Genomic DNA, 20,104 nt, shown 5'->3' with positions numbered 1-20,104 from the left:
GTTCAGCCTGGTGTTAAAAACCTCCAGAGATGAGGCTTCCACCACCTCCCTGGGCAACCTGTGCCAGTGTCTCGCCACCCTCATGGGGAAGAACTGATTTGAAGCTGCACCAGGGAAAGCTTAGGCTGGATGTTAGGAAATATTTCTTCACAGAGAGGGTTGTCAAACATTGGAATGGTCTGCCCAGGGCAGTGGTGGAGTCATCATTCCTGGAGGTGTTTGAGTGCCCTGTGGACCTGGCGCTTAGTGACACGGTTTAGTGTTGACCCTTCAGTGCTGGGTCAAAGGTTGGACTGGATGAACTTGAAGGTCTATTCCAGCCAGATATATTCTGTGATTCTGTGACACGAGGAACAGTTTCTTCCCCAAAAAGGGTTGTCAAGGCCTGGCCCAGGCTGCCCAGGGCAGTGGTGGAGTCCCCATCCCTGGAGGGGTTTCAAAAAGCTGTGCAGATGTGGTGCTGAGGGCCATGGCTTCATGGTGACCTGGCAGTGCTGGGTTAAAGGTTGGACTGGATGATCTGAAAGGTCTTCTGCAGCCTAACCAGTTCCATGATTCTATGATAATACAATGAACTTTGGAGTCTCCCTCTGGAAGTGGACAGCCTCTTCAGGCTGTGTTTTGTCTCCCCAGCAGGAGGTGGTAGCTGCTGTCCACGGAGTTGTCTTCCTTGCTTGTGTTACTACAATGAGCATTATTCTGTAAGATGAAATGCCTTTTGTTCTGTAAGATCAGTGGAATTAGAGAGCTTCTTGACATCACACCATGCAGCAGTATCAGTGAGCTGATGGAGAGGTGCACCAGTGTAGGTCCTGGAGGCAGATTGGCAGCAACAGCACAGCTCTTCAGCTTCCTCATCAGGAGACAGCTCAACGAGTGCTGCCCTGAGAGCTCTGGCTTGCAGCAGCACACTTGGCAGCCTGCTTAACTTCGAGGGTGCTGGAGGCCTGGAGCAGGCTGCCCAGAGAGGTTGTGGAGTCTCCCTCTCTGGAGAGCTTCCAACTCCACCTGGCCATTGTGAGACTGGGCAAGCTGCTGTGGGTGCCCCTGCTTTAGCAGGGGGGTTGGAGTGGATGATCTCCAGAGGTCCCTTCCAACCCCCCCATGATTCTGGGATGCTGCAGTTTTAACTTGGACTCCTTCAAAAGACTTTTGGAGCACAGAATGCCTGAAAATAGTTTCCCTGGAGTGATATCTGCACTGTAGCTCTGCTAGGTCTGGAATCACTCTGTGAACTAAATCTAGCTCATCTTTGTGTGGCTTCCATTAAGCCAAGCATCTAATGATATGCATAAATCTGTTCAATAGGCAAGCTGGTGGCAGAGAGGTTTGCTGGGGTGGGAGCTGAGCACCATTGATTAGAGAACCTGGGAATTCACACTTGAGATGAAACGCGGCTGCTGTTAATCAGCCTTCGCTTCTGTGACAAACATCAGCACCAGCCCTGGAGGCAAAATGTTTTATAGATGAATGGAGAGCAAGGCTCAGATGAGGGCAATGATTTTCCAGAGGGTAAACAGCAGCTGGGAGCGATGTTGGGATGGGAATTCCAGAGTTGCTGCCTTCCTGCACTTCAGCTTGAATCGTGTCAGCACCACCTTTGCTACCTGAAAGAAATCACCACAATGAAACACCTTAATGTTTCTCTTAGCATAATAAAGAAAGGTGTTTCTTGCAATAAAATATGATTAGACCTGTGGAAGAAATAATAGCTTTAAAATTAGCTGCAGAGGAAGGCAAGGTTCAGTTTTTACTGCCTGGTTTTTGGCTTCATGTTGTGTAAACTCCAAGTGGCGATGCTGTTGGGAAGGGGAGGGGGGGAAAAAAACCCCACAAAGGGTTAGAAATGTTCTTAAAAGGTTTTGACATTTAATCTGTCATCATTGTCCTCTCAAGAATGCATGCAATATTGTGGGGTTTTGGGGGGGTGGGGGTGGGAGGGGGAAAAAAGCAAAGGGAGAAGGGGGTTTGTTGAATGATATTGATCTCCTTTGGAGTTCTTGTTTGGTTTTCTGCTCATTAAGCTCCCGACATGGAAACAGGCTGAGAAGGATGGCATGAGATGTAGCTTTGAGGTGGGTCATCAGGTCTTGGAATGAAATCTGTGCTTAAATTCATTGTTTATGTATTTTTTTGGTCAACAGCAAGACCAAATATTTGGAGGTGATGCTTTCCCCCTGTGCCTCCCTCCCCTCTGAAGTGCCACAGCCGATAGACCTTCACAATGTCTGCAGAACAGGCTCCTGGCAAAGTTTCATCTCGGTTTTTCAAACAGAGTTTCAGGGGCACATCAGAAAAAAAACCAAAAAGTGTGACCACAGCAGGTCTGGGAATCACAGAATCCTAGAGTTGTGAAGGTAGGGAGTCACCATCCCTGGAGGGGTTCAAGAGGGGATTGGATGTGGCACTTGGTGCCATGGTCTAGTCATGGGGTCTGTGGTGACAGGTTGGACTTGATGATCTTTGAGGTCTCTTCCAACCTTGGTGATACTGTGGAAGGGACCTCAAGGATCAGCCAGTTCCAACCACCCTGCCATGGCCAGGGACACCTCACACTACAGCAGGTTGCTCACAGCCACATCCAGCCTGGCTACAAACACCTCCAGGGATGAGGCTTCCTCCACCTCCCTGGGCAACCTGTGCCAGGCTCTCACCACCCTCATGGGGAAGAACTTCTTCCTAACTTCCAATCTCAATCTGCCCATTTCTAGTTTTGTTGCATTCCCCCCAGTCCTATCACTCCCTGACACCCTCAAAAGTCCTTCCCCAGCTTTCTTGTAGCCCCCTTCAGATCCTGGAAGGCCACAATGAGGTCTCCTTGGAGCCTTCTCTTCTCCAGACTGAACAGCCCCAACTCCCTCAGTCTGTCCTCACAGCAGAGCAGCTCCAGCCCTCTGCTCATCCTCATGGCCCTTCTCTTGACACCTTCCAGCACCTCCAGATCCTTCCTCCAGAGGGTTCTCCTCTTCCTCTACTCTGCCCTGGTGAGAGCACACCTGGTTTTATTGCCTTTCTCTGGACACACTCCAGCACCTCAATGTCCTTCTTGGATTGAGTGGCTCCAAACTGAGCGCAGTGTTTGCGGTGAAACTCATTTGAGTGCAGACAAGGGACCAGAAGGTTTCCCTGGAGCTTGCCAAGGGTGAATGGGCCTCAATGAGCATCTGGAAGGGGACTGTGAAATGAGAAGAGACATCAGTGAATACATACTGAAGCCCTCTTTAAACAACCTTGCTCTGGGTGCAGGACTTCAGAATGTGTTTAAAGCAGAGCTGTGGCCTTCCCCAGCAGAAGCTGAGGGCCACTGCACATCCTGCCCTTTAGATATCAAATCCATGTCTCTGGTGCACACTACTTGTTCAGCCTCATAGGAAGTACGCTAAGGGGCTTGCTAAAGCAGGTTTGGATCGTTGTTTAAATCCATGCTCAGCCTTTCAGCACTTTTGCCCTGCCCACTGTGTTCAGTTTGCTGCTGATTTGAAAGGCTGCAGTCACTTAGCCTGCTGCTAGTGTGTAATGGAGAGACTCAGGAGCACCTCTGAGTATCATGATGCAACCATAATGTCCTGAACTGCTACAAGTGGGTTTTGAAGAATTGGTATAGAAAGTGCATGCTGTGAGGTGTTGGCTTGCTGCACTTCAAATCTTGGGTTCATCTTTGGGCTTCTAACTCCTAGAAGGACATTGAGGTGCTGCAGCAGGTCCAGAGAAGGGCAACCAAGCTGGTGAATGGTATGGAGACCAGGGCTGGTGGGGAGCAGCTGAGGGAACTGGGGTTGTTTAATCTGGAGAAAAGCAGCCTCAGGGGAGACCTTCTGGCTCTCTACAACTCACTGAAAGTAGGTTGGAGCCAAGTGGGAGTTGGTCTCTTCTCCCTGGTAACAAGTGCCCAGGCTGCCCAGGGAGGTGGTGGAATCGCCATCAATGGAGGTGTTTAAAAAGGGCCTGGATGAGGCACTTGGTGCCATGGTTTGGTTGGTTAGATGGTGTTGGGTGATAGGTTTAATTTGATGGTCTCAAAGATCTTTTCCAACCTGGTTAATTCTGTATTCAGAGGTGCTGCAGCCCTCAGATCATAGAATCATAAAATGCTCTGGGTCGGAAGGGACCTCCAGAGGTCACCTAGTCCAACCCCCTGTGCAGTAAGCAGGAGGATCCTCAACTAGATCAGGCTGCCCAGAGCCCTGTTGAACCTCACCTTGATAGGACAAGAGGAAATGGCCTCAGGTTGCAGCAGGGGAGGTTTAGGTTGCACATGGGGAACAATTTCTTCACCACAAGGGCTGTCAAGTCCCAGAAGAGACTCCTCAGGTAGGTGGGGAGGGAATCAGACTGCTGTACTGCAAAGAATGCTTTTCAATTTCATAGTATCATAGTATCAGTCAGGGTTGGAAGGGACCACAAGGATCATCTAGTTCCAACCCCCCTGCCATGGGCAGGGACACCCCACACTAGATCAGGCTGCCCAGAGCCTCATCCAGCCTGGCCTTAAACACCTCCAGGGACAGGGCCCCAACCACCTCCCTGGACAACCCATTCCAGGGCTTCACCACTCTCATGGGGAAGAACTTCCTCCTCACCTCCAGCCTGAATCTCCCCACCTCCAGCTTCATTCCATTCCCCCTACTCCTATCACTACTTGAGATCCTGAGCAGTCCCTCCCCAGCCTTCTTGTAGCCCCCTTCAGATCCTGGAAGGCCACAGTGAGGTGACCTCTGAGCCTTCTCTTCTCCAGACTGAACAGCCCCAACATCCAATTTGAATTTGCTAGGAATGACACAAGAAAACAAAACCAGGTTCAGCCACGAGGGAAACAGACAGTGGTGAAAGCAAATTGATCAGAGCAAACTTGACTCAGTTTCGTGCCTCTAGCCTTAAATAACCAATTGCTGGCTGGAATTTGGGGCTTTAGCCAGTCCCAAAATCCAGACCTTACCCTCTCCCAGAGGTCTGTCTTCCAAACCACGGCTGGCAAGTTCAAAGTCCTCCAAAGGCTTTTCAGATTCCTCCATCTGTAGTTTCTATGCTGTTGGAGGTGTCAGGAAGTGGTGCAAACCGAGGGCTTGTTTGTTGCCTCTGCATTCCTTTTGCTAGCCAGAGAGAAACGGAGGAGTTTTATTTTCATGTGGAGAGTTCATTTTCATGGGGAGAGTTTTCCCCTCCCAGCCTAGGCAATGTTTTGCCTTAAGTGGGCATTAGATACCCTCTTTTTACTTTGCATAAAACAAGTCTGCAGCCCCTTTTGGCGGCACAAAAAGAGGAAACAATTGCTCTGGAGCTCTCATTATGTTCCCCTTGTTTCTCAAATAAAAGAGAGAGCAGCACTTGTCTCGAAATAAAACCCAATTAAAAAGCATGCTCCAAAGGCAAGGGAATTTGTGGCACTGGGAAAAGCAGGTCCTTGTGCTGCTTGTGTTTTAAGTGCAAAGTGTATGACCTACAGGTGTTGAATGCAGAGTAATTCGGCCTGGCTGCAGGCCAGTGAATTAGCCACCCTGCTTTCTTTAGCCTGCTGGGAAAATTGCAAATGCAGAGGTCTGTGTCTCCTTGGCAGTCAGGACTTGAGCAGGACATTGATCCTTAGAGGACTTCCAGACAGAGTTCCCATTGTTTATCATTAAACTCTGCCAAGAACTTATCAGATGAGGTGTAATGAGCCCCCTGCTCCTTGAGATGCTCTGGGGCTGAAAAGAAACCGCCAACAATCGCTGACTTTCACTTGGTGGTGGTCATTCTAGATGAGAAAAGCTCCTTCTCTTTTGACTTAGAGCAGATGAAACCACAGAAAGGATGGGAAGGGGGCCTGTTAAATGGGATTTTTTTCAACCAGGGGCATTTTAAGCAGTTGATTAAGTATTGATTTGTCGCCACCAGTGCTGATTTTTCTCAGCCAAGATGTGATTCAGGGATATATATACCTCTGGGTATGGTGTGCTTTCTCCCTAGGTGTCACCTTGGTAAGGAAACTGATTGAATAGAAGAAAGAGAGCACCTTTCTTCAGTCCATCTTCATAAAACAGTGTCACAGTATCACTAAGGTTGGAAATGACCTCGAGGATCATCGAGTCCAACCTGTCATCACAGACCCCATGACCAGACCATGGCACCAAGTGCAGTACTGCCATGGGATGCACCAAGGGAAGTTCAGGTGTTAGAAGCAGGCTCCAATGGATAATATAAGTTCAAATGTACTTCAAATGTATTGGGAATTATCTGTTTGACCAGCATATGCTTTACTGAGCCCTATCATGCCCCAGACTCAACCCAGCAGTATGGGCAACCGGTGGCTCTGCTGTGCTGAGACCCCACCTGCAGGGCTGGGGCCAGCTCTGGAGTCCTCAGCACAGACAGGGATCTGCTGTGAGGCCAGAGGAGGCCACAGTGCTGCTGGGAGGGCTGGAAGCCCTCTGCTGAGTGTGATGGGCTTGTTCAGCCTGGAGAAGAGGAGGCTGCAGGGAGACCTGGTGGCCTTTCAGTGCTCAAAGGGCTGATTAGAAAGCTGGGGACAGACATTTCAGCAGGGCCTCTTGTGACAGGACCAGGGGTGATGGTTTGAAGTGAAAGAGGGAGATTTAGGCTAGATAGGAGGAAGGATTTTTGTATGCTGAAGATGGTGAGACCCTGTCCCAGGTTGCCCAGAGAGGTGGTAGATGCCCCATCCCTGGAACCATTGCAGGTCAGGTTGGTTGGGGCTCTGAGCAGCCTGCTCTAGTTGCAGATGTCCCTGCTGTGTCCAGTTTGGACAGTTTAGGAAAGATGTTGAGTTGCTGGAAGGTGTCCAGAGAAGGGCAACAAAGCTGGGGAGGGGTCTGGAGCACAAACCTTATGAGGAGAGGCTGAGGGAGCTGGGGTTGCTTAGCCTGGAGAAGAGGAGGCTCAGGGGAGACCTTGCTGTCTCCAACTCCCTGAAGGGAGGTTGTAGCCAGGTGGGGGTTGGTCTCTTCTCCCAGGCAGCCAGCACCAGAACAAGAGGACACAGTCTCAAGCTGTGCCAGGGGAGGTGTAGGCTGGATGTTAGGAAGAAGTTCTTCCCAGCAAGAGAGACTGGCTGTTGGAATGTGCTGCCCAGGGAGGTGGTGGAGTCACCATCACGGGAGGCGTTTAGGAAGAGCCTGGCTGAGGCACTTGGTGCCATGGTTGAGTTGATTGGATGGTGTTGGGTGATAGGTTGGACTTGGTGATCTCAAAGGTCTCTTCCAACCTGGTTAATTCTAATTCAGAGGGGTTGGCCTAGCGAATTTTCAAGGTTTGTTCCCATCCCAAAGCCAGACTGTGATTCTGTGCACCCCAGGACAGATCTGTGCCAACTAAATCTCACTCTTCGCATCCACCGCTCTGTCCTGGCAGCTGCCTACCTACCCGAGAGCTGAAGAGCAGCTGCTGTGTTGAGAGGAGCAGAAGTGAAAAGACTCTGCTTCTTTTTGCATTTGGATAGTCAGATGCAGGAGATTCTGGTATGATTCAGCCACACATGAATGCATCATTTTTCCTTACTTGCCTTTTGTTCTGACTTGCTCTCCCCAGCTGTGCTTTCAGAGGCCCTCGCTGCTGCTGTTGCCTTGCTATTTGTTTCCTTCATGAACCTCAGCTGTAGTTGAATTCTATCAGCCCCCTTCTATCAAGGGAAACTCATCTTCCCTTTGTTTAAAATTGGGCCTAAGAATATTTCTATTGTTTCTTTCCTCTTTCTTTGGACTCCAAATGTATGGAAGAGTGCTGACATCCTCCAAAAGGAATCTCTGCTGTGTCCAGATGCTAATCTGGTCCCTGGGAAGCAGTTTGAGTTGTGTGTTTGCTTCATTGTTTCCCACTTCCTTTCATATTTTGGTCTCTCTTTTTTTTGGCAGTAGTTTTCTTATATTCTTGGATATTTGAAGTACTTTGAGCACACTGTGAAGGGTCCTACAGGAAAGCTGGGAAGGGAATTTTTACAAGAATAGAAGAGAATAGAATGAACCAGGTTGGAAGAGACCTTTGAGATCATCAAGTCCAACCTATCATCCAACACCATCTCATCAGCTGAACCATGGCACCAAGTGCCTCAGCCAGGCTCTTCCTAAACACCTCCAGGGATGGTGACTCCACCACCTCCCTGGGCAGCACATCCCAATGGCCAATCTCTCTTGCTGGGAAGAGCTTCAGCTTCAGGCATTCAGCTTCAATCCATTCCCTCTCATCCCATTGCTACTTATTGCTCTCTACAACTACCTGAAGGGAGGTTGTAGGCAGGTGGGGGTTGATCTCTTCTCCCAGACAAGCAGCACCAGAACAAGAGGACACAGTCTCAAGCTGTGCCAGGGGATGTTTAGGCTGGAGGTTAGGAAGAAGTTCTTCACCAAGTGAGTCGTTCGTCATTGGAATGTGCTGCCCAGGGAGGTGGTTGAGTCGTCGGCCCTGGAGGTGTTCAAGAGGGGATTGGACGTGGCACTTGGTGCCATGGTCTAGTTATGGGTTCTGTGTTGATAGGTTGGACTCAATGATCCTTGAGGTCCTTTCCAACCTAAGTGATACTGTGATACTGTAGAATGTGCTGCCCAGGGAGGTGGTGGAATCACCATCACTGGAGGTGTTTAGGATGAGCCTGGCTGAGGCACTTGGTGCCATGGTTTAGTTGATGAGATGGTGTTGGGTGATAGGTTGGACTTGATGATCTTCAGGAGGAGACTTGATGGGGTGCTTGGTGCCATGGTTTAGTTGTTTAGGTGGGTTTGATTGGTTGATGGGTTGGACTCGATGATCTTGAAGGTCTCTTCCAACCTGGTCTGGTCTGGTCTATTCTATTCCTATTCTATTCCTATTCCTATTCTATTCCTATTTCTATTCTATTCCTATTTCTATTCTATTCCTATTTCTATTCTATCTCAGGGGTATTTTCCAGCCTGGTTAATTCTGTGATTCTGTCTTTCCTCTCATCCTATCCTTTGTTCCTTGGGAGAGCAGAGCAATCTCCCCTGGCTCCAACCTACAGCTGTAGCAAGCCAGCAGGTCTCCCCTGAGACTCCTTTTCTCCAGACTAACCACCCCCAGTTCCTTCAGCTGCTCCTCACCAGACCTGTTCTCTAGACCCTTCCCCAGCTTCATTGCCCTTCTCTGGACACACTCCAACCCCTCAGTGCCCCTCTCTGTATGCATTTAGGTAGACTTATTCCCTTCTATAACATTTCTTTTCACTTGAGTTTGAGTTTGGCTCCATATAGGTCGATGCAACACTTTGCTGCTGCTTTTCAGTGCTCAGGAATGAAATTATTATAAACCCCTTTAATGCTCTGCAAATTTTGCTTTTTGTTCTCATTGTGGAGCAAAATTAAGGTTTTTTGGGGTTTTTATTTTGTTTCTTTGGCTTGATTACTTGGGCATTGATTTCTTTTTTAATGGCCTTCATAGTCAAGTCTCACTTAAAGAAAAGACCACTCTTAAGTATCCTCTTCGTGGGAGGATTGGTCCCTGGGTTCAGGAGCTGACTGCAAACAAAGATGGAAAGGCTCAGAGTGGGCTGTTTAGATGTTGGCAGATAGGAATACAACAGAACAAAGGAGTTAGAGACAGAAATGAAAAGCACAAGTTCACAGCATGGTTTGGGTGGGAAAGGACATTTCAAACTCAGCTGGTCCAACCCCTCTGCAGACAGCAGGGACATCTGCACCTCCTTCCAGTATCTGAAGGGGGCTACAAGAAGGCTGGGGAGGGACTGCTCAGGATCTCAGGTAGTGATAGGACTAGGGGGAATGGAATGAAGCTGGAGGTGGGGAGATTCAGGCTGGAGGTGAGGAGGAAGTTCTTCACCATGAGAGTGGTGAAGCCCTGGAATGGGTTGTCCAGGGGGGTGCTTGAGGCCCCATCCCTGGAGGTGTTTAAGCCCAGGCTGGATGAGGCTCTGGGCAGCCTGATCTAGTGTGGGGTGTCCCTGCCCATGGCAGGGGGGTTGGAACTAGATGATCCTTGTGGTCCCTTCCAACCCTGCTGATTCTGTGATTCCTAGATCAGGTTGCTCAGAGCCCCCTCTAACCTGACCTGGAGTGCTTCCAGGGATGGGGCTGTACTCTTCAAGTTAGTAATTTACACTAGGAAATAGATTTTGCTTCTTTACTGGTGATTTATTACACATTTATGGCCCACCCAGCAGCTGGGAATTACTCAGTGAATCTTGCTGCAATTCCATGGTTGGCTAGCCCAAATTTAACTCTTGACATCCGTGGCGCAGTCCCTGCCTCCGTTTTGTGGCCTTGCATTCCTGTCTTTTCTCTTCAGGTCTGCAACCTGTTGGACTGGGGCCAACTGCCTTCAAACGTGCTTCGTGTGGCAGAAAGCTCCTCTGCCAGAAAGCTCTCTTGATGTGCTGAATGTGGGGTAAGGTGGGCACAGGGCCAGTGCCAAGGAGGCCATGAGGCTCTTTTGGCTCCCGTGTGTTGGTTGGTGCTGAGAAGGGTCTGGAGAACAGGGCTGGTGAGGAGCAGCTGAGGGAACTGGGCTGGTTTAGTGTGGAGAAGAGGAGGCTGAGGAGAGAATGAGGTTGGAATGAGGTGGGGCTTGGTCTCTTCTCCCTAGTATCAGGTGACAAACCCAGAGGAAATGGCCTGGAAATTGTGCTGGGGAGGTTTAGGTTGGAGATGAGGAACAATTTCTCTGCTGCAAGAGTGGTCAGGCATTGGAACAGGCTGCCCAGGGAGGTGGTGGAGGCACCATCCCTGGAGGTGTTCAAGAACATATGGCCATGGCACTTGGGGACATGGTTTAATGGCCACAGTGGTGTTGGGTTGATGGTTGGACTTGGTGATCTTAGAGGTCTTTTCCAGGCAACAATAATTCCATGATTTATGACAGTAGAACTTTTCTTCACAATCCCTTCTGATGGAAGTGGTGGTGAGGGGAGGGAGCAGGCAGCCCAGCACTCTCATGGATTTGTTTGCATCACTTTTATTTGGCTGTGTTTTCTTGTGCACAAAGGGCCAGGTTGCATGGTTGCAAATGCAGCTCCTGAGTGTGCAGCCATGCCTTTGTCTTCTGACTGATCCCACAGGCAACAGAGCAGCCTTAATTAAAGCAGCATGCTGCTAGACTAAACATTAAAGTCCTCCGTGGGCTTGATTCAGTGACCTGATGGTGTTTGGTAGGCAGAGGTTTAATGTCAGCCACCCTTGATGGCTTAGTCCTTGTGATGAACTGGTTCTTGTTCTTCCTAAGCTACCTTTCTCTCACTTCTTCTCTCAGAGTTTTAGAATCATAGATTCATAGAATGGTTTGGGCTAGAAGGGACCTTAAAGATCACCTAGTTCCAAACCCCTGCCATGGGCAGGGACACCTTCCACCAGCCCAGGTTGCTCAAGGCCTTATCCAGCCTGGCCTTGAACACTTCCAGGGATGAGGCATCCACAACCTCCCTGGGCAACCTGTTCCAGTGTCTCACCTCCCTCACTGGAAGGAGTTTTTGCCTAATCTCCAGTTTAAGTCTCCCCTCTTCCAGCTTCAATCCATTGCCTCTCATTCTATGGCTATAGCCCTTGTGAAAGTCCCTCCCCAGCCTTCCTGTAGGTCCCCTTCAGATACTGAAATACAGCTCTAAGGTCTCCCCAGAGTATCCTCTTCTCCAGGCTGAACAGCCCCAACTCTATCAGCCTGTCTTCATAGGAGAGGTGCTCCAACCCTCTGATCAACTTTGTGGCCCTCCTGTGGACCCAATCCAGCTGAAGTGGGCTATAAGAAAGCTGGGGAGGGACTTCTGAGGGTGCCAGGGAGTGATAGGACTGGGGGGAATGGAGCAAAACTAGAAATGGGTAGATTGAGATTGGATGTGAGGAAGAAGTCACCACAGACCTCATGACTAAGCAACCCCAGCTCCCTCAGCCTCTCCTCACAGGGCTATGCTCAGGGCCTCTCCCCAGCCTTGTTGCCCTTCTCTGCACACATTCAAGTGTCTCAATGTCCTTCTTAAACTGAGAAATATTCCCTTGAAAAGAGAAGAGACCTCATTGTGGCCTTCCAGTATCTGAAGGGGGCTACAGGAAAGCTGGGGAGGGACTTTTGAGGGTGCCAGGGAGTGACAGGACTGGGGGGAATGGAACCAAACTAGCAATGGGTAGATTGAGATTGGATGTTAGGAAGAAGTTGTTCCCCATGAGGGTGGTGAGAGACTGGCACAGGTTGCCCAGGGAGGTGGTGGAAGCCTCCTGCCTGGAGGTGTTTGCAGCCAGGTTGGATGTGGCTGTGAGCAACCTGCTGTAGTGTGAGGTGTCCCTGCCCATGGCACGGGGGTTGGAACTGGATGATCCTCGAGGTCCCTTCCAGCCCTGACAATTCTGTGACTGTGTGTAGACTGCAGGCAACAACCACGCTCAACAACAACCTTCACAGCCTAATCAGGCCAGCATCCCAAGCCTGTGCCTCACCAAACTATTTGTTTGGGCATGGTCACAGAGCCCATCCATAAATCCACAGCCCCAGCCCTGCAGGCTTTTCCTCCAGTGCAATTTGCATTTGTCTGTGTCTAGCGTTTCTATCACCTACGTGTCTGAGGCAGGGCAGACCTGCTGAGTATTTATTGATCCATTACCAAAGCACGTGAGGAATGCAAACCAGCTACCCAGGACCTGATCAGAGTGGCAGGGAGAGAAGAGGGTTTGTTTGAAGGCAGACTGCTCCAGGGGTGAAGTTCATAGGTAGTTTTCTGACAGCAGAAAACAGTAACCACGTTGTCTGCTCTTGCTCGTTCCTGCTCTGTTTGCTTAGGCATTTATACAGCTGCAAAAAAGAGCTGAACCAAGACAAGGAAGGTGGCTGAAAAGCAATCCCTGCTGGGTTTATTTTAACCTGCAGCAGTTCCTCAGGTTGGTTTGTGGTGTGACCACACACACTTTCTTGGGGGGGTGGATGTGGGGGAGCGTGCTGGAGGTGGGAATGAGCAGCTGGGGGCTGGCAGGTGGCTGCTGTGTAAATAATTTAAGTCATGCTGCTGGTGGCTAAGCTGCTGGCTCAGGAGGTGGGCTGGCCTTGCACATGGCAGCAGTCATCCTCCCCCTCTGCTCTGGTGAGGCCACAGCTGGAGTATTGTGTCCAGTTCTGGGCTCCCCAGTTCTAGAGAGGGAGGGAACTGCTGGAGAGAGTCCAGGGGAGGCTGCAAACATATGGAGGAGACCTGGAGCATCTCTGTGAGGAAGAAAGGCTGAGAGCCCTGGGGCTGTGGAGCCTGGAGAAGAGCAGCCCCAGAGGGGATCTGAGCAATGCTCAGCAAGAGCTAAAGGACTTGTGGGGGACAAGAGGATAGGGCCACACTCTTGTTGGTGGTTCCCAGTGACAGGACAAGGAGCAACCGGCACAAGCTGGAACCCAGGAGGTTCCATCTGAAGATGAGGAAGAACTTGCTGTGAGCCTTGGAGCAGCTGACCCAGCTGACCATTGTGATGCTGGGCAAGCTGCTGTGGGTGCTTTAGCAGGGAGGTTGGAGTGGATGATCTCCAGAGATCCCTTCCAACCTCCACCATGATGCTGGGATTCCCTGCTTCCCTCCTTGGCCTTCCAGCTGTCCTCCTGGCCCTGGCTCACATCTGGCTTCAGCATGAGGCAACTCTAGATGCTGGAAGGTAGTATCAGTACTTAACTTCTGCAAGTGTGGGCAACCTCGCTGGGCAGCGCATTCCAATGGCCAATCTCTCTTGCTGGGAAGAATTTCTTCCCAACATCCAGCCTAAACCTCCCCTGGCACAGCTTGAGACTGTGTCCTCTTGTTCTGCTGCTGGTTGCCTGGGAGAAGAGACCAACCCCCACCTGGCTGCAACCTCTCTGCAGGTAGTTGTAGACAGCAATAAGGTCTCCTCTGAGCCTCCTCTTCTCCAGGCTAAGCAACTCCAGCTCCCTCAGCCTCTCCTCACAGGGCTGTGCTCCAAAATGGTGCTAGTGAGGTGCTCTAAGAACAGAGAATGTCATTCTGAGATTCTTATCCTTTCTACTGAGATGTTGTTGTGTTAGCTTTACAGCATCATATCAATGGCTTGGGTTGGAAGGGACCTTGGATGGTCATCTAGTTTGACCCCAAAGCTAGAACCATTTGGTGTGAAGACACAAGGGTTAAAGAGAGCTAAGAACAGAAAGGTAGGAACACATTTTCAGGCTGGTTCTTTAGGAGCAGAGGATGTTGAAGAGGTTTTTATACTGGAGGCAGGACAAAAGCAAAGCCTTGTCAGCACCGTGATGGGAGAAAATGTCACAGCTGCAGGAGAGAGACAGTGCAGAGTGGTGGTTTCTCAGCAGCTGTGACAGTTATCATGACAGCTAAAGCCCTGAAACTTCTGTTCAGTGTTTGTGGAAGCAAAACCCCACGCTTGGAAACAGAGAACCCTGCCAGCAGCCCTGCTTTTGCAAGAGGAGGGATTATGGAACATAATCATTGGGATGCTGGTCTTTGTATCATCTGTCGAGCCTGAATAAGCAAAGACTGATGAGGTAGAGCTGGATTTATGCTTTACAGCCAAGGTGAAGTGTAGGTTGACTCTGAGAATGGGAGATGTGTCAGATGTGATTCCAAAATGACGTTTTAAAGCAAAATCAACGTTTGGTGGTCACCAGCAGCTGCTCAGCTGCAACTCTGCCCTGTGCTCAGCGATGATTAGGCCACACCTGGAGTCCTGTGTCCAGCTCTGGGCCCCTCAGTTTAGGAAAGATGTTGAGTTGCTGGAAGGTGTCCAGAGAAGGGCAACAAAACTGGGGAGGGGTCTGGAGCACAGCCCTGTGAGGAGAGGCTGAGGGAGCTGGGGTTGCTTAGCCTGGAGAAGAGGAGGCTCAGGGGAGACCTTCTTGCTCTCTACAACTCCCTGAAGGGAGGTTGTAGCCAGGTGGGTGTTGGTCTCTTCTCCCAGGCACCCAGCACCAGAACAAGAGGACACAGTCTCAAGCTGTGCCAAGGAAGGTTTAGGCTGGATGTTAGGAAGTTCTTCCCAGCAAGAGAGATTGGCCATTGGGATGTGCTGCCTAGGGAGGTGGTGGAGTCACCATCCCTGGAGGTGTTTAGGAAGAGACCTCAAAGATCATCCAGTCCAACCTGGCACCACAGACCTCATGACTAGACCATGGCACCCAGTGCCACATCCAATCCCCTCTTGAACACCTCCAGGGATCGTGACTCCCTGGGCAGCCCATTCCAATGAGCAATGACTCTCTTGGTGGGAAGAACTTTCTCCTCACCTCCAGCCTAAACCTCCCCTGGCACAGCTTGAGACTGTGTCCTCTTGTTCTGGGAGAAGAGACCAGCCCCCACCTGGCTACAACCTCCCTTCAGGTAGTTGTAGACAGCAATAAGGTCTTCCCTGAGCCTCCTCTTCTCCAGGCTAAACAACCCCAGCTCCCTCAGCCTCTCCTCACAGGGCTGTGCTCAAGGCCTCTCACCAGCCTTGTTGCCCTTCTCTGGACACATTCAAGTGTTTCAATGTCCTTCTTAAACTGAGGAATATTCCCTTGAGAAGAGAAGGCTCTGAGGAGACCTCATTGTGGCCTTCCAGTATCCAAAGGGGGCTGCAAGAAAGCTGGGGAGGGACTTTTGAGGGTGCCAGGGAGTGATAGGAGTGGGGGGAATGGAACCAAACTAGCAATGGGAGGATTGAGATTGGATGTTAGGAAGAAGTTGTTCCCCATGAGGGTGGTGAGAGCCTGGCACAGGTTGCCCAGGGAGGTGGTGGAAGCCTCATCCCTGGAGGTGTTTGCAGCCAGGCTGGATGTGGCTGTGAGCAACCTGCTGTAGTGTGAGGTGTCCCTGGCCATGGCAGGGGGGTTGGAACTGGCTGATCCTTGAGGTCCCTTCCAACCCTGACAATTCTCTGATCTCTGTGCATTAGCACTTAGGAGCCACTCACCAGAGGATCGTTCCAAACGCTTTGGGTTCAGGGCAGCTTTCTGAGCCCTGGAGGTATTTGTGATGCAGAGCAGGAGAGGAGCTCTCACGTGGATGGGATTCTTAAGCTATATTTATAATTAAATTAGGATTATTTTTTTTCACTCCACCCCTGTCTTCCCCACCCTACCCTTCCAAGCCTTTGAAGAGAGGCCAGCCCTCTGGCATGTCTGCCATAGCTCTCTTGGTTCTGGAGCGCTTCCAGTGTTGGAGATTTCTAGCAGCTTATAGAATTTTATCAAATAGGCACCAGGAGATGATCCCACCAGCAGAACTCCACCTCTGCTCCCCTCTGTGTTACAGAAATAAAGCAGAGAGACAAACTCATGGTTTCCAGACTGGAAGGTGGAAGCTAAATGTGCTCAGGATGATCTGTCTGAGATGTGTGTGTGAGTGTCCTGACCCGAGCCAGAGCAGAGCCAGTTCTGGTCAGGGCTGGGACTTGCCAGCTCAGGCTCTGCTCAGTGAGGCACTTGATGAAGTCCAGGGCAGGGTGGCACAGCCAGGGGCTGCTTCTAGCAGGCAGAAGCTGATGGGAGAGGTCCTGCCAAAGGCTGCCTGCAGAAAGGCTCTGCCTGAGACTTGCTCCTCTGCACACCAAGGGCACTGCCACAGCTTCTGCCACACCTTGGGGGGCAGCAAGGCAGAGGTGGCAGCTGTGGGGAGGAGCAGCCAGGACAGGGGACCCTCAAGTGCCCAACAAGGGATTGCAGCCCATGGAGGGCATCTTCAGGAGCAAGCTGAGGGCTGCCCAGGACCAAGCCTCTTCTTGCCTGGCTGGTGTCCCAGCAGGACTCTGTCCCTTCTGCTTCCATCCTCATCCCTCTGTTCCTGAATCCATTTCCCATCTTCTGCTGAGTCTAGGATGAGACTTGCCAGTGCCTGCTCCCAGCATCAGTGGTGACAATGGTGCCCTCATTGCCATCAAGGCTTAGGTTCCATGTTGGTTTGTATCTTTGTCTCTCTCCCATGGGATTATTCTTCTTTCCATTCCAGCTGGTTGAGTTTTTTCCCCAGCCCATCAGTCTCTCTCCCTTCTTCCTTTAGTGAAGGCAGAGGGCTTGATGGAGATCCTCTGGCACTTCTCTGGTAGCCAGCCCAGTCCTGACCCTTGAGAGTGTGACCCTGGATGGATCATTTGAATGTGCAGGAACTGTACAGTGAGAATTCAGGGTTTCTCTGGATGTGTGTTACAGCTGAGGCAGGCTCATGGAGATCCCCCTTACTTCTTGAAGCTGTGTATTCAGCCATGAGACTGGCTTTGGCCCAGTTCTCTAGCAGTGCTCATCTCTGCCTAGCTCTAAATCCCAAACCTAACTGGATTGAAGTGCATATTAGTTTACAAACACAAATCCTTGTGCTCATCAGCTGGCTGCTCTTCCTTCTGTTCTTTAGGAAGCCCCCAAGAAGGCCAATGGGATCCTGGGGTGCATTCAGAGGAGTGTGTCCAGCAGATCCAGGGAGGTTCTCCTCCCCCTCTGTCCTGCCCTGCTGAGGCCACACCTGGAATACTGCATCCAGTTCTGGGCTCCCCAGTTCAAGAGGGACAGGGATCTGCTGGAGAGAATCCAACAGAGAGCTACCAGGATGCTGAAGGGACTGCAGCACTGCCCTGTGAGGAGAGGCTGAGAGCCCTGGGGCTGTTTAGTCTGGAGAAGAGAAGACTGGGAGGGGATTTAATCAATGGTTATCAATATCTGAGGGCTGGGAGTCAGGAAGGAGGGGAGAGGCTCTGCTCACTTGCACCCTGGGATAGGACAAGGGGCAATGGATGTAAACAGCAGCACAGGAGGCTCCATCTCAACATGAGGGAAAGCTTCTTCACTGTGAGGGTCACAGAGCACTGGAACAGGCTGCCCAGAGGGGTTGTGGAGTCTCCTTCTGTGGAGCCTTTCCAGCCCCATCTGGATGTGTTCTTGTGTGACCTGTGCTGGATTCTATGCTCCTACTCTGGCAGGGGTGTTGGACCTGATGATCTTTGGAGGTCCCTTCCAACCCCTAACATCATGTGAGCCTTTGGTCCTTAACATTTTTGTGCTTAAACTGTGAACAAAGCAATCCTGTTTTCCTTCTCTTAATGTGTGTCAGCACTGGTTGATCAAATCCTGGCTCTTTCTGCTCTTTGAAAGGAAGAGAAGTAATTGCACTAAACTGCCTATCAGGTCTTGAAGCACCAAGTTTGTTTAAGGCTTGCCTGGGCCCTTCAACAAACTTGCTTCCTTGGGCATTATGAAGTGTAAAATGGGATTCATTTCTATAGAACCCAGCATTCAAGGCTGTCAACAAACACCTCCCAGCCTGTCCTGGCTTAGTGGAAGATGTTTCAGGCATAGAGAGTGATTCTTTTTGTGGTGGTGGGGGATGGAAAATGCAGTGACTTGGGCAAATATTTGTGGTGGGGCAGGAAGCTGTGCCCATTTCTTCCAAGTTTGTAGGCTCCTGATATTGCTTTCCCCTGCTTGAGATGCTACTAAAAGCTCTGTCATTTGCATTTATTGTTTATTTATTTGTTTGGGGGATGTGTGTGTGGATAGGATAGGATAGAATAGAATAGGATAGAATAGAATAGGATAGAATTAACCAGGTTGGAAAAGACCTTTGAGATCGAGTCCAACTCACCCAAAAGAGTACTCTGCTTGTTTCTTGAATTTGATGACTGATTAAGCAACCAAGGATTTTGGGAGAGGAGACAGGGCAGGAGGAAGGTCTCATGTCTTCTTGCAGCATGCTCTATCTTAGTCTGTGTTCAAAGAACTTAGCTTTTTGTCTTTGTCTTCTGTTAACCTGCATGGTCTTTTCTAGAAGAGAATAGAATTAACCAGGTTGGAAGAGACCTTTGAGATCATCAAGTCCAAGCTATCACCCAACACCATCTCATCGACTCAACCATGACACCAAGCAGTCCATCCAGGCTCTTCCTAAACACCCCCAGGGATGATGACTCCACCACCTCCCTGGGCAGCACATCCCAATGGCCAATCTCTCTTGCTGGGAAGAATTTCTTCCTAACATCCAGCCTAAACGTCCCCTGGCACAGCTTGAGACTGTGTCCTCTTGTTCTGGTGCTGGTTGCCTGGGAGAAGAGACCAACCCCCACCTGGCTACAACCTCCCTTCAGGGAGTTGTAGAGAGCAAGAAGGTCTCCCCTGAGCCTCCTCTTCTCCAGGCTAAGCAACCCCAGCTCCCTCAGCCTCTCCTCACAGGGTTGTGCTCCAGACCCCTCCCCAGCCTTGTTGCCCTTCTCTGGACACCTTCCAGCAACTCAACATCTTTCCTAAAGCTGAGATGCCCAGAACTGGACACAGGACTCAAGGGGTGGCCTAACCAGTGCTAATTAAACCCTATTGTGAAACCCTTTTACAACTAATGCTAATCACTCCTGATCTCATTTTTTGTTTTCATTGCCTGCAGAATCGATTCCTGGGAGGCTTCTACAGCAGGTAATTAATTTCCTTGTCTCATGTTATTGATTACTCAGAGTGCTTTGAGTGAGCAGTTCTTGCTTCAGCTTAGCCAGCCCCTCACATGCCTTATCTCTTGTCTTTGACTCTCTTACATACAAAGCCTCTCATTTATTTATTGACTGATTTGACTCCACATGGATAGCAGCATGGCTTCATTCCTGGGCCTTTAAGCCATAAAACCCTCATGCAGAATGCTGGCTGAGTTGACTTTTGACCCCATTTTTGGCTAACAGTAGCAACCATCAGCAGATGGAGAACTTTATCTTTTCCATGGTGCTTTGTAACTGTTTACACAGCAGCAGATAAGAGCTGGAGGAATTCTGCCCCTCTTATGGCATCACTTCTCCTTCTTCAATGCCACATTGTTGGGGAGGAATGAGAAAAAAACCAAACCCAAGACTTTGATTGCTTCTTAAGGCCAAGGGATGCATTGCAGTGCTGGGCCCCATCCTGTTCAATATCTTTATTGGTGATCTGGATGAGGGGATTGAGTCCAGCATCAGTAAGTTTGCAGATGACACCAAGCTGGGGGCAGGTGTGGTTCTGTTAGAGGGTAGGAGAGCTCTGCAGAGGGACCTTGCCAGGCTGGACAGATGGACAGAGTCCAAGGGCAGGAGATTGAACACATTCAAGTGCCAGGTTCTACACATTGGCCACAACAACCCCAGGCAGTGCTACAGGCTGGGGTCAGAGTGGCTGAGAGCAGCCAGGCAGAAAGTGACCTGGGGGTGCTGGTTGATGGTAGGCTGAACATGAGCCTGCAGTG

General features: G+C 50.3%; 1 protein-coding gene across 3 annotated transcripts in view; it reads left to right on the top strand.

Annotated features, from left to right (window-relative positions):
• The window catches only part of LYPD6B (LY6/PLAUR domain containing 6B), an 84,590-nt gene that overhangs the window by 28,161 nt on the left and 36,325 nt on the right, over positions 1-20,104 (top strand). The window contains exon 1 of one of the 3 annotated variants that reach the window (XM_068158680.1): positions 19,282-19,314. The exons of the other annotated variants lie outside the window; for them this stretch is intronic. The gene's annotated coding sequence lies outside the window, so the exon portion shown is untranslated. Of the gene's footprint in view, positions 1-19,281; positions 19,315-20,104 lie in introns of those variants that run through there. 3 annotated transcript variants of the gene reach the window in all.

The sequence above is a fragment of the Melanerpes formicivorus genome, unplaced genomic scaffold, assembly GCF_026170545.1.
Source record: "Melanerpes formicivorus ecotype bairdi unplaced genomic scaffold, bMelFor1.0.p_v2 SCAF_41, whole genome shotgun sequence".
In the NCBI taxonomy this organism is placed as follows: Eukaryota; Metazoa; Chordata; class Aves; order Piciformes; family Picidae; genus Melanerpes; species Melanerpes formicivorus.
Note: the sequence above shows the minus strand (reverse complement) of the source record. Positions and strands in the feature narration are given on the sequence as shown.